Source organism: Ochlerotatus camptorhynchus, unplaced genomic scaffold, assembly GCF_037179485.1.
Source record: "Ochlerotatus camptorhynchus isolate MF236.1 unplaced genomic scaffold, CSIRO-AGI_Acam_v1.1 ptg000222l, whole genome shotgun sequence".
NCBI lineage: Eukaryota > Metazoa > Arthropoda > Insecta > Diptera > Culicidae > Ochlerotatus > Ochlerotatus camptorhynchus.
The window spans coordinates 4,728,664-4,744,348 of record NW_027040712.1 but is presented as its reverse complement, the minus strand read 5'-3'; positions in this window follow the sequence as shown (position 1 = coordinate 4,744,348).

The window sequence follows — 15,685 nt, the reverse complement described above, 5'->3', positions numbered from 1 at the left end:
TTTGAACACAGATAAAGGACAAACTCAAATGAGATTCAGTTTATCTGTCATAACTCTGCAAAACCAAAATGAAATATAATGGCATGACGTACTTTGAACTATTTTATACCGATTTGTTACATAAAATGCTTTTTAATTGGTGAATTTTCACTCCGGTTACTGTAACTACACGTTATCCAATAAGTACCTCAAAATTAGCTGTGCATGTTTGTAACCTAATTTTGAATGAGATAGGAACTGAATTTTGAAATTTGAAAATTAACTCAATTAAGGATATGGAATGTCACCTAATTTAGAAACTTTGAAATTTTAGAATAAATCAATAATTTTGTAATTACATTTCAACGCTCTTTTGCCTCAAAATTTTCATTTCTCATAAGTAAAATCTCGGTCATCTACTCCTTTTGGCAGTAGGTACTAACGCGTCTGTTTCAGTGAGTGCTGTTAAGCCATGTAATCAAAATTCATTGCACACATTCCATGATTTGTTGCACTGGGTCAAATCGGTATGCATCGACTCGATCTAAATGCTCAAATCCCAGTCCCATCGGGTGCAGTCACGTGAATATTCGACGCATAAATCTTCTCCCAGCACATTCAACATACGGTTGCGACTGTGTGCATATGCATTTTCAATCCTTCTGCGGGTGAATGAATAGAGGGATGACTCTTGTGATATAAGAACGCTTCGTATAAACTAATGTGTTCATGGTGGATGTTTCTCAAAATGCATAATGGTGGTTCCTTCCAAACTACCAGTATAAGTAAATATTATCAAAGTCGAGTGCACAAAAAAAACCACGACCAACACTAGAAACAGCATTAGTAAACAAAACTGCCAATGCTTTTTTCTCGGTCCAATGTTTATGGCAAACAATCCTATAGAAAAATGTGGTAAGGGCCTATGTGCAAAATGTAAACAATGGCTTTAAACGTGGATTTCTAACGGATTAAAACTCATTCAGGTAAACTAACAGCAGCATCTGGTAGAGGAAGTTTGCAGTTCGTTTGACAGTGCTGTGGTTTCGTACATTTTGCACATAGGCCCTTTTCACATGTTGCTGACAAATTCCCATGCGAAACGTTCCTATGCTAGATGCTCCACCCTCTGAATGGTGAATATAGCCATGAATCTGAAAAAAATGGTGAAACCAATTGAAGAAATGAACAAACCATGCATTCAATTCAATATTCATAGGTGTATAGTTCGCAAAAAATACAAAACCTCAGAAACAGGAGTCGTTTATTGGGATCAGCTTCAACGAATGATTGGCGTGTTTTATTCGATTGTGCCACCAACACCTACCAACAACAACTGTGTGCTACGATGCGGTTTGTTGCATAGAGAATAGATTGTGTGGCATCCAGCCTGACAGGAACTGAGAGGCAAATTCGCTGATGAAATCAGATGAAATGTGAACTCGCAGACACATACCTACCATGAGATTCAATTTCGGTCTTTCCGAAACATATCAGCAATTTCCTTATGTTGGGTGAAAGTTATTTGCGAGTTGCATTTCAGAGGATATTTCAAATCTGGAAGTTCTTCCAGTTTGGAGCACATAGAATCAGTTTTGGATATATCATTACACATAATCGAACGCCTCTGTCTATATGGCTATATCTTGTCCACTATTCTTCTGTTCTAGCACCACCATGTGGAAACATCGTAATGCTTTCTGAAGTTCGTTTTTGAACAGTCGAACAATGTGATATAAAGCCGAGCAACAAACGTTCGCATCCTGTTCATTGTACCGAGAATTCCAAAATTGCTGTTGACTATTGTTCGCTTCCACTCCACATGAATCAAATGCTGATTCTATGTACAGTGGGCTAATAAATTAGAAAATAAGTCCTATGTGTAGCAGCGTCGGTGGTGTAGTGTCAAGCGTGATTGCCTCTCACCCCACAAGGACCAAAACATGTTCCATTGATTACAAAAGAAAAAATCCTGTTCCGCTAGTTTGAAGTACCGTAAAACGGGGTATCTTTGATAATGCGGGTAACTTTGATAGTATTTATAATATAAAGAATAAATTTACTCGCTGTGATTTTTCCAAATAAGAAACATTGGTTCCATATTGTAGCTTTGGGTATTTCCGTTGAAATCGTTTTTAGTTTTTATATAGTATGTGTTACATATTTTACGAAAATAATAAAAAAAAAACATTTTCGTGTTTTTCGTCTTTTTGAAAAAGCACTCCAACCATCATTAATGAAATGTATTTTCGATACAGCCATCACAAATTCGATGTTGTATTCTTATTGCTTATGAAGTTTTCTGATTATATACTCATTTAAAGTTTCATATTTAAAGAGCTAAATTGTTTGAGTTTCACTTATTTTTTTCTACATTCATCGAGCATTATCAAATTAACCCCAAATCAAAATACTGAAGTTCGGTCACAAAACTAAAAAAAAAATAGTGCAAATGCTTTAATTTTTATTCAACATATTACTAACGAATTAACTCTTAGATCCTTAGTACTTGTTTCAAAAATATAAAATTTGAAAAACATTCATTGCTGTAAAACATATTTAGAATATACTTTAAAAAACTATCAATGTTACCCCGTTTTACGGTAATTAGGACTAGGCTTCGGTGGTAGCCAAATAGCATTTCTAGTTTTATTGCACTCTATTAGTGGTTTTTTAGATCAATTTTATAAAACCGTCAATAAAATTAATAGCTCCAACACAACCTTTAGAAAACCGCTATAAGCTTAGTGAAACACTCTTGATAAGGTTTATAAAGCATGTTTGAGAATCACAATAAAGCTATTGTTCAGGACGGTGCTCAACCGGCCAAATCATTAACAGCGGGCAGATATTACCAACTGCGGAGTGTCAAAACGATCGACTCACGATCAGCAGCCGATTATCCACAAGTCCGTAGCCCACTCAGTACATGCAGATCGGTAGCGAGATACAAACGTGAAAATAATTAGACTAGGCACAAGTTATTAATTGTTACACAGGACAAGTACATAAAAGGGACTAAAAATGTAAGATTTATATACTACATTAAAGCTAATTGTTCTTAACCTAACGTAACTAGCTAAAATTTATCTAAAATAATGAATTACTATGCCTACGGGCTACCAATTGTGAACATAACACTAATTGAATTAAAAATTAAATTGCAGCTAAAAGCAAATTCCACAAAAATCGAGTTTCGCTGGCTGGATGGTCCGAAACCTCATCACCTGTCGTAACAGCTGTCTTAAAACCTTTTGTAAGAAAGCCCCATACTCTACAAAAGGTTCTCATCGCCTTTTAAGGAGTAATATTGTATTCAAGCAGTTTTATTACGCTTTGGTGAAATTCAGTTATAAATCCAATTTGATTTTTATTGCTTCAAAGCAATCGCCATAAATTAGCTTGTTGTTCTTTCCTGCTGAAACTTTTTTTTTCATATGGAAATCTTTAGCTGTAAAAACAGTATTGAGTGTAAGTGTCAAGATCACCATGCAATCAATTTTCATTTTTGACAAAATTGCAAATTTAGGACTTAATCAAATTAACCATGTGAAAAATCAACAAAATTGTTATTTAGACCTTTTATTAACAAATACTTATGAAGATTTCTGTGTGACTGAATCGTTAAGTCCAATATGGAGAAATGAAATGTTTCACACAGCAATAGAATATTCTTTATTCGTTCACATAAATGAAAGAACCAACGACTGCGAATTTGATGAAATCTTTGATTACAATTCAGCAAATTATCATAACATTAGAAATAGATTGAACATTGTCGATTGGCAAGCAATATTAAGAACTGCAGGAAATGTTGAATGTGCAATTGACGTATTCTACAATGTGTTGCTTGAAATAATACTTGAAGAAGTGCCAACTAAAAGAAGAAGACGTCAGAGTCATGCAAAACATCCGGTTTGGTACAACAGGGAACTAAAGGATTAAAAAAAATCAAAAGCAAAAAGCGTACAAATTTTATAAAAAATATAATAGTGAAGAAACTTTGGCATACTATTTAGACATTTGCGATCAGTTAAATTTGGCCATGAATATGGCATTTGAGGAGTATTATTTAAAAACTGAACTTGAAATAAAATCTTGTCTTAGGAAATTCTTCAATTATGTGAAAACCAAATTAAAATCTGATAATTTTCCATCAAAGATGCATTTGGATGATATATGCAATTTATTTGTAAATTTCTTCCAAGAAATCTATACTACGTTTTCAGAAGAGGACCGTGAACGTGAATATTTGGAATCTTATCCAGAATTTTCAAGTGACATCAGCGTAAGTCAAATCAAGGTTCATGATATCTTAAAGGGTTTAAACAATTTAGATGCATTTAAAGGTTCTGGCCCTGACGGTGTTCCGCCAGTTTTATAAAAGCTTTAGCAACTGAACTTACTGCTCCATTATTTTGGATTTTCTATATGTCACTGGAATCCGGAAACTTCCCTAAAATATGGAAAAACTCGTTTTTAGTGCCTATCTTTAAATGGGGCAAAAAATCCGACAAACGTAATTATCGTGGTATAGCTATTATCTCTTGCATTCCGAAACTTTTCGAGGCGATTGTGAATGAAAAACTCTTTCTTCAAATTAAAAACAGAATAACTACTATGCAACATGGCTTCTTTAAAGGCCGTTCAACAACTACGAATTTGCTCGAATTAGTTAATTATTCCTTGAATGCAATGGATAACGGAAACCATGTAGAAGTGTTGTATACAGATTTCAGCAAAGCGTTTGATCGAATTGCCATACCCATGCTTCTTTTTAAACTTCAAAAAATGGGAATTCATTACGCACTCCTCAAGTGGCTTAAATCATATTTAACTGACCGCCATCAAATAGTAAAATACAAAGGAAAGACATCAAATCCCGTTGATGTCACTTCTGGAGTTCCTCAAGGCTCCCATTTAGGACCGCTTTTATTTATTCTCTTCGTCAATGACATATCTTTCATTATTAAAAAAAATTGAAAATTTTGATCTATGCTGACGACATTAAACTTTTTTTGGAAATAAAAGATGCCAAAGACATCATCACATTCAAAGAGGAAATACAGATATTCCATACTTGGTACCAAAAAAGCCTGCTACAATTAAATATAAAAAATGTAACTCAATTACCATCAGTAGAAAACGAATCCTACCCGATATAACAATCACTTTAGGAAACCATATCGTAGAAAAGTGTGATAGAGTCAGGGATCTAGGTGTTATTTTGGACTCAAAACTTACTTTCACCGATCATTATAACACAATTATTAGCAGAGCTAACAACATGCTTGGTTTCATAAAACGTTTCTGTTATAACTTTCACGATCCGTATACGATAAAAACATTATACATTGCTTATGTAAGATCGATATTAGAATATTGCAGCATAGTTTGGTCTCCTTTTTCAATCACACACGAAGAAAGAATAGAGTCCATTCAAAAGCAGTTTCTATTGTATGCACTCCGAAAGTTAGGTTGGACTGTATTTCCTCTGCCATCTTACACAGCTCGGTGTATGCTCATAAATATCCAAACATTAAAAGAGCGTCGTGAATTTGCTATGATTTCTTTCGTAAACGATATCGTATCGCATCGCATTGATTCTATAGAACTATTGTCATCCTTAAATGTATATACACCATCTAGGCATTTACGAAATAGAAATATATTTGCTACAAACCGTCATCGTACGAATTATGCCAAATTTGGACCCTTGAACCAATTGATGGATACATATAATAAGCACTGCGATAACAGTGACTTTACAATGACAAAAACCAAATTAAAGCAATATTCTAATTCCTCGCATAACGTCAGCTAGAAGTAATGTTTTAACTTGTTCTCAAGACATATTATAAAAAAATAAAAACAAAGATAAAATTGTAAACATAGCTCTTAAGACAACAATTGTAAAACGGTCTACACTGATTGACGACAAATAAATAAATAAATAAATAAATTTTGTTTCATGGCGACATTAGTGAAAATCTTAAAGAAAATAAGGCCTGTACTCGAAAAAAATGCACCACACAAAGGTGTTCGCCAAAAATTTATTTTAAGTCGGATTTTCTTGAAACTTTCAGGGAATGAACTAATACATATGGATTATGTTTCGGCATAATTACTTCATTCAATTTCCTTTCCATCGCTGAAAGCCCGCACCTTTCCCTTAAGACCCCTCATTACATTTTGTGTAATGGTGGAGCCGACCTTTTTGGTCACTTTCATCCATTCTTTCTTCAACTCCAGCTCGTTCTTAAATATCTTGGACGATTTTTGAACTTTGACCTTCATTAAGGCCCAAAATCGTTCCACCGGACAAATCTCTGGTGAATTTGGGGGTTGGCGGTTTTTGGTACAAAAACAACGTTATTGTCTCTGTACCAATCCAACGTCGATCGCGCGTAATGGCATGATGCCAGGTCCGGTCAAAATAATGTCTTGCCTCCGTGGGACCGCAGGAAGGGCAACAGACGCTTCTGGAGGCAGTCGGTGCGGTAAATTTCGCTGTTGATGGTACCCATTGTGATGTACGGTTTACTCAGTTTACCGCATTGGCATATGGTATTTTTTGGCGAATTTGTTCACTTTTTTTTTCCTTATGTCTTCCGGAACATCAAACCGTGATTTGGCAACGTAGAACTCCAGTCCCGGTATCTGCTTTGCGTCTGCCTTGATGTAGGATTCGTCATCCATAACCACACACATCGGTTTCGTTAACCACTCTCGATACCGCTTCCTTGCACTGTTTTGTTGATCACACCGGTTCGGTGCCTTCCGGACCTTGAATACACGAAGCCCAGCTCGTTTCATGGTTTGCTGAACGAACCAGGTGGAACACTTTGCCTTCAGAGCCGCGTCGCGAATCGAAAGGTTCGGATTACGCTTGAAATAATCCAACACCTTCCGGGCATTCACAGGGTCAGCTGTTTTCGAATTTCTTCCATTTCCAGCCCGCCGCTCGGTCGTCTGGGACTTCTTGAACGATTTTACCACCCGAGACACAGTTGTATGGGTGATTCCCAGTTGTCTTCCGATCCATCTCATGGTCACAGTCGGATTTTCCATGACGGCGTGCAAAATTCTTCTTGTTTCGATGACATCTCAATAACCACTGAACCGACTGTTATGAAATATTGCACATGTAAACAATTTACTCCAAGCTAGTTTCATAAATTTTTACCCACGGATAAAAAAGTGATACACCGATAAAAATGGTGAATTTTTTTCGAGTGCAAGCCTTATATGACTTTTTTGAAGTTCCAAAACATATGCGCTTGAAATTTTATTTTGTATATTGGGATAATATGAGCGTTAAATAAATGTGCCTCCAAAATAATTCAAGTTTACAAAAACGATTGTTTCAGAAATCAAATGAATTTGATGGAATCATCTTAATTTTACAGATAATAGATCTCAATAAATAAATTCATACCAATGCACACTGGAATTCATACCAATGCATGATTTTATTTCGAGCACTATTTTCTTTTTACAAGAGAAATTCATTTTTTCCATTTGAGGGCAAATGTATTTTACTATTCTACGGGTGCAACCGCTGAATTTTACAAACATTTGGAAAAGTTTTGAATGGTACATTAACCTTTATGAAAAATTAAGCGTGAATTCAACTTTTTTGTCCTAGAACAGTCACCATTACATGTATTTCAACCAAGATTCGACAGTGTCACCCCATGTATATGCGAGCGAGAACGGAAGAATTATAAAGATTGCTGACGTTTTTCTTGCGCACACTACGTCACGTATACGTATACACGAAATGTTTTGATCAGGAAACATTTTTCCACAGCGGAAAGTTTTACTGATGAAAATAAATCACTTACACAAGCGCACTTTAGCAATCTTTACTGTCATTTTCGTTTTTGATGTCTCCGACTCCAGATAGTTGTATATTTCCTCTTCATGAGTCATTTTTGGTGTAGCAATGTGTCCATTCGAAGTGAAGAAAACGTTATAATAATAATAAAAATAAATAATAATAATAATAAAAAATAAACCGCCCATTTACACTTCTGACAAGTTGCATCTGAATGCTTATAATTTTTTTGAAATAACTGTTTCATGGCCAACTAGTTTCATTGCGCTTACTTATATAGCAATATTAGGATTTATTTTTGGGTTTTATAAGGGCAATTCATATTGTTTTGTTTAAAGTGAAAATAGCATAAGCATCAATTGGTTTTTTTTATATGCTTAATAGGGGTTTTGTAGATAGCTATAAGAATGTTCCATGACTTGCATAATATATGACCATCATAAAGCTGTAGGTAATGGTTGCAGCTGCAATAAAACCATTATAAATTTTGAATTAAGCCAAGCAGCTCTAGATTTGTACCAGTGTTGTACTTTGTACAACACAAATGGATTTGTTGCCTGGAATTCCTGTTTTTAGGAAGGTTGTTTCATAACTCTTTCTGGGTTCGTAGACAAATCAGTTCACAATCATCGCGGCGCTAGTGGATGAATCCCCAGTAAGAACGTGCTGTGTCCCGAGACACTGACCATCGAAATTTACTCACAACACAGTGCCAGTGTGCATACACTGAAAATGTATTTTCGTTATTTCTCTGAAAACCGTTTCGTAAAAATCAATATCGTACATACAACACATCTATCATAAATGGTACGAAACATTCGTTTTCCCTGTCATCTGGCGCAATGTCACTATTACGCCTTATTCGTATAGTATACAAATTCATCTTCGTACAATCAAACCAACAACTGCGCTTATTGTCTCCTAAAGTTCTGATTGTGTGTTGGAGATGGGATACTGGTTTGACCAATACATGCAAGCTACCATTATAAATCAAAATACTGGTCACGGTGGTTTTATGTCAGAGAAAAAAAAATACATGCAAGCAGCAGAAAAAGCAAACGAAATCGAATTACCGCTCCATGAGTACCTACTTCTTATTTGCCTTTAGCTTTTCCCTTTCTCGTAGAACACATAGAGTGATGGATAAGGTGCAGATCTGGCTAATGCAAGGTTCATGATTCGAGTCCGGTCTGAAGCCTAATTTTATATTTTTGTCATGTTTATCGCTTACAATAATGAAGTTATTTTTACCCATGCTCACTAACACACTCCACATTTTTCGGTCTCCACAACCAACACTTGTGGCCCGCTGGTTGTGTGTAGCGAGTGTGGCAGTTCTAACGAAACTAGCTTCATACAATGTACAAATCCATTTCGTTGCAGAAAACAACGAATAAATTCGTAGAACAAACGAGAGATTTCGTTGTATAAACGAAATTTTATTTTCAGTGTATGAACATTCAGTAAGCGATAAGTATCGTGGGGCTGGCGATTGTTTTTAGGAAATTATCGTGGTCCCTATTATCATTGAAATCAAAAATTTAACTTTAGTATTTTCAGAATTAAAGGTATGTATTTTTCGGAATAGTTGCCATCTGAAAAACTTTGATGAAGACATAAACCTGCTATATACGGACAGAATCACGAGATGTTCCATGTTGGAACTAATTAAATCATATCCCTTATACTGCATAATTCAATTCGGTGGTATAAACAAGTTTGTTGAAGAATACACGTTGGTTTGACATCAACGTACTCATTTTGAAAAAAAGTGATGAATTTCTGATTCATAACTCCAAAATATGAGCCTGTGCAAAAAATGGTAAAGATTGATGAATGTTTAGAGGTTACTCAAATGATTTGAAATTATTGATTTTCACTTACATTGCTCTAACTCTGGTTGTAATTGTCCAAACGTTGAAAAAAGTAATATGTGGTTGTCATGACAACGATCAACACACATCATATTTTGACTTTCTACTCGTGTGAACTTCTGACTGAATTTTCACCAGAATTTTCACCTACGATGTGTTCACTCTCGTTGGTAGAAGAAAATTTGCAAGCATTGGAGCGTATCGTAGATTTCTGATAAAAAGCAAGTAAAGAATCATAATTAATGTTGCCATATTGCTTCTGTAATCAACTTGTACTCAAATTTCGCTGCCTCCAGGACTCGATTAGCATTAACATTAGCATCGAACAAGTTGCACAATATCGTAGGTGGTACGAATTTAAAACTATCAAGAGCAAGACGGATATCTATTACTGGACAGATAGTAAGTAGGAAATAATTACTATCTCCCAGATAAAGACATATCCTGCTGCAACAGTTAAGGATTGTCCTGGCCACGTCCTTACAACTGGTAGGGATAAGAAAGGTATGTTATTCCAACATTTACTTAAGAGAGATGCAGAGAACTGTACGACCCCTCATAAATGTCTCGGGAATTTAGGATTTATGTTAGTAGGGAAGGTAAGCCATAGCATACATCCAGTCAGTGTTGCTGGCAAATGTAGATTTTTTTTTTAATAAATGTTGAAATTGCTGTCCAGAGCGTCTGTTGGAAGATAAGGTCACAGACAAACAGACATAACTCTAGCAAGTTGTTCATTGAACAAGCATTTAACGGTTAATTTAAAAGTATCGTAGTTGGTAGTACCGCCACCTGTGGCACGCATAGTCAGTTCCCTTGCGTTTGACGTTTATACACTATCGCCATCTGTTCAGCGTACTACCCACCACAGTGTACTCAACAGATGGCGGTAATGTTTTAGCGACGATGTTTTACAGTGAGAAATATTCAATGTGTTATGTCTGTTTGTCTGTGATAAGGTTGTTGAAATAAAATGAAGATATAACATAGTGAACTCACCATCTTTGTCACACCCGTAGCTAATTATAAGGAAGGAATTATGTTGTGTTTTATCATTTTTTTTATTGATTGAAGGGAAAATGCTACTCTACTACCTCTTCTCCCGTAGACCCAAAACCTCTACATCTTTTCAACTTGAATCATAATCAATTACACATTTTAACAATAAATCAGTGCCAACATTTCAAAGGGGCGTAATTGCATTTGAAAACAATGGCTTTAGCCGTCGATTTCTCCCGAATAAAAGCTCACTCATGAAAAATAATGACACCAATAGGTAGAGGAATATTTCCTCTACCATCTAGCAGGAGTGAGCTTTAAGATGCGAGAAATCGACAGCTAAAGTCATTGTTTACATAATCAATTACGCCCCTTTGAAATGTTAGCTCTGAAATCATTATTCAAATGGAAGCATTAAAGTTAACAGATTTAAGATGATAGATGACATGTTCGAAAGATGGCATCACAGAGCTCCCGCTAGTATAATTGAAGGATCTAACCAAATTCCTCCCAATGTTCAAAAAATCCCTAATTTATAGATAAAAATGGAATGATCTCACCAAAACTGGTCTGCTTGACTGTGATCATCAACCTTTTGCGGACCTCTGCATTGCACGATTTTCTTCAGTAGCCCTTTAGCTGCTGTCCGCTGTTCTCTGCCAGACGCCTTGTCTTCATCACACAGCAACGAACGCCGTACACGGATCTTCGTTCTCCTCTGTTTTCTTCTTACCGCGTTTGCCAATGAGCACTAAGCGTTGTTCAACCACCTCTTCTCATTTGAATAAAAAAAAAAAAAACAAAAGATCACACCATTCACACTGGCCTAAAGAAAAATCCAAACTTTTTTTTAATTTTCTCCCTAGTATCAAAAGTTGACTCAAATATTATCGGTTTCGCTGTCTCCAGCACTCGATTAGACAAAAAAGATGAAGCCATTTAGACGCAATATCGGTTTGCTCTGTTTGCTCCAGAGCCTGCCTAAACTGTTCTTCAGAAACTGTCAAGAGATCAAAACTAGTAATGCTACCCTCTGAAATCAAAATAAATATAATTAGTTTTATATGTTGAACTACAAATATTGTGAATAATTCAAAAATACCTTCAAATATTTGCAGCAAAGCATTTGGAAACTCCATATCAGACAGCAACTCTTCCATTAATGTGTTTGTGACGCCATATCGCATTTTTTTTCATACCTGTAAATCACGTAAATCCATTTCACGTAAGCGCAAACACACTCACGCTAACGTAATATTGATGACAATCCCAGTCGGCGCCGCCGGGATGTTCTGCGGCATTACATCTCTGATCACGGGGAAGTAAAGCCGTTGGTCCCCGGTTCATGAGTTGATGGGTCGATAGGTAGGGTCCAGGTGTGGGAGCTGCCTTCCTGGCGTCGGTAGCATTGGTGCTCAGCACGGAAAGCACGATCGTCAGAAAACAAATCAAGGAAAAAAAAACTTCACCTTCATCACCAGCTCTAGTAAACATGACATGAAATGTTTGTCAGTTTTACTACCATAACGTAATATTGGATACGTTGTACCTATTCTGGTTAGTAATGTTGATCTTGGTTTTGTACCACGTTGGAGCAATATTCGCTTGTTGATGCCTTTCTCTCTAAAATGCAGCCTTTCCTAAAATTGTCGTGGGTTGACAATTCGTCGTTAGTTCGGATGATTTTCATTTTGAAGGCGAGAGTTAGGCGGTGGTTTGAATCTTTTGGTTCTTAAAAGGGGTACACTATTGAAATACGCTAATTAATCCACTTACCGGTGACAATTGCTTTTTGCGTATTATGTTTATTATCATCATCATCATCATTCAAGTTGATTGACTCAAGGCAGATATTGGCCACTTATGTTGGCTATAGTCATTATGTTGGCTATAGTCATTATGTTGGCTATAGTTAGATGAAATTCAGTGGCATGCAAACCATCGATGTTTGCATAAAAATTGGAGTACTCATATCCGAGAAAAAATTATTAATTTAAAAGTGTGCACATAGGTCGGGAAAGAAGAAAAAAGACGCAACAGAAACACATAAAATCCAGTCTGGTATAACATACAAATAAAAAACTTGAAAAATCGGAAGCAAAAAACACATAAAATTTATAAAATACACAATAGTAGTAATAATTTATTAATTTATTTGGATATATGCGATCAACTGAATTTAGCTATCAGTACTGCATTTGAAGAATATAATGCAAAAACAGAACATGAAATAAATTTCTGTCCAAAGAACTTCTTTAATTACGTAAAAACCAAATTAAAATCTGACAATTTTCCTTCAATAATGCAATTCGACGAAAATGTCGGTGATAGCTTGGAAAAAACTGCAATCTATTTGCCAAAAATTTTCAAGAAATCTATACGGCATTTTCTGAAGAAGATCGCGACCGCGATTATTTTTCATTTTTTTCAGAATATTCAAGGAACATTGGCCTCAATCAACTTCAAATGCAGGATATTTTGCAGGCTTTAAAAAATTTAGACGCCTCAAAAGGTCCTGGACCTGACGGAATTCCTCCAGTATTTATTAAATGTCTAGCAATGGAACTCACTGCTCCATTGTTCTGGATTTTTAATATGTCCCTGGAATCTGGAACCTTCCCAAAAACTTGGAAAAGCTCATTCCTAGTGCCTATTTTTAAATCTGGCCGAAAATCTGACGTACGTAATTATCGTGGTATAGCCATTATCTCTTGCATTCCTAAACTTTTCGAGGCAATTGTCAACGAAAAATTATTTCTCCAAATCGAAAATAGAATAACTGACATGCAACACGGCTTTTTCAAGGGTCGCTCGACCTCGACAAATTTACTTGAATTTATAGACTATTCATTGAATGCAATGGATAGTGGAAACCACGTAGAAGCTCTCTATACAGACTTTAGCAAGGCATTTGACCGCATAGACATACCAATGCTACTTTTCAAATTGCAAAAAATTGGAATTGAGTCAGGGCTCCTAAAATGGCTTGAATCATATTTAACTAACCACCAACAAATAATTAAATTCAACGGAAAGAAATCGAGTCCAATTCAAGTCACTTTAGGCGTCCCCCAAGACTCTCATTTGAGACCTCTTCTTTTTATTCTATACGTAAACGACATTTCATTCATTCTCAAAAAACTTAAATTGCTTATTTATGCCGACGACATGAAGCTCTTTTTGGAAATTAGAAATGAAGAAGACAACAATATATTCCGGAATGAAATACACATATTCTACATATCGTGCAAAAAAAGTCTACTAGAATTGAATGTAAAAAATGTAACTTAATATCATTTAGCAGGAAAAGAACAACTTCAAATATTTCAATTGCACTAGGAAATCAAAATGTAGAAAAATGTGAAAGAGTTAGGGATTTAGGAATTATCTTAGACTCTAAACTAACTTTCATAGACCATTACAACACAATTATTCACAGGGCAAATAACATGCTAGGCTTTATCAAGCGCTTTTGCTATAACTTTCAGGACCCATACACAATTAAAACACTATATATTGCCTATGTGAGGTCAATACTGGAATATTGCAGCATTGTATGGTCTCCTTTTTCAATCACGCACGAAGAAAGATTAGAATCCGTACAAAAAAAAATTCTACAGTCGTACCTCGATATAAAGCAACGTTACGTTATATCGAGTTACGTTATATCGAAGCAAAAAAAAAATATTTTTTTTTAAATCGAAAATTGTTTATCGTAGCCCAAAGATGACCCAATTTTTTTTTCTAGTCATCTAACAGGTTTACAAAACCTTTCTTATATAATTTTCCCCAATTTTATTAGATAAGTTCCCAAAGCTTACATGAAAGATATGAAAATGAAAAAAAAAAGTACTAGGGTCTGTGCCTAGGGGCACGAACGGAAGGTTGGTGTAGGACCGCGATTGGTCGGTACACTTGTTTTTGTGCTTAGTTCTTTTCGTTGTTTAAAATCTATATCCTTAAAACTCTTTAAATATTTCAAATGGTGCCGTTTGTATGAAAATGGAATCGATACCAACAGTGAATGAATTGCGGTACCGGTGGTTTAGTGGTAAACATGATTGCCTCTCATCCCAAAAGGCCTGGGCTTCAATCTCAGTCGGTGCCTGTGGGGTATTTCTGAGGCATAAAATCTCTGATCACGCCTGCCTTCGGAAGGGAAGTAAAGCCGATGGTCCCCGGTCCATGAGTTGATGGGTCAATAGGGTAGGGTCCAGGTGTGGGAGCTGGCTCAACTTTAGTACAACCGCTGCATTATTTTAATATTACCGATGAGTTTTCTACCGGGGTCTCATAGCCTAGTCAGTAAAGGCACGGTATTACCAGAGGCGGTGGGTTCGATTCCCGGTCCGGTCGAGGGAATCTTTAGGGTTGAAAATTTTCTCGACTTCCCTGGGCATAGAGTATCATTGTGCTTGTCACACAATATACAAATTCATGCATTGGTAATGCATTGAGGCAAATCTAGGAACCTAATGAAACGTGCCACACAAGGAAGAAGTGTTAGTTTGTGATGTCCGTGCAAGAGAATAGATTCGTCCCATCCGTTCGCGATTCTGATTATTACGCGACATATTCATATTTTATTTGTTAAATTTCTTAATTGTTCAATTGTTCTATTTTCACTATTTGTACTATACATACATCAAAAAACTACAAGGGACAGCCCTACACGAAACGAAAATCAATTGTTTAATTCATGTGTTTCACTGATACATTTTTGCCAAAGCATCAGCCTTATACATTCCATAAGACAAACCACATAGGTCCTATTAGAATGCATAAAAGGTATGTGTGACCGCTTATACATTTCATTTGACACATGATCTTTATTAACTTTTTGCAAGGCGTCTGCTTATTAGTTGACTTATACATTTTATGAATAATCAGCAATGGAAATTTGCCAAAAGGTATAAGGAGATTTCTATCCGTGTATGGGGTTGTACGCAATGGTGACGTAGGACTACGTGGTCTTATATGAAAAATGTTATTG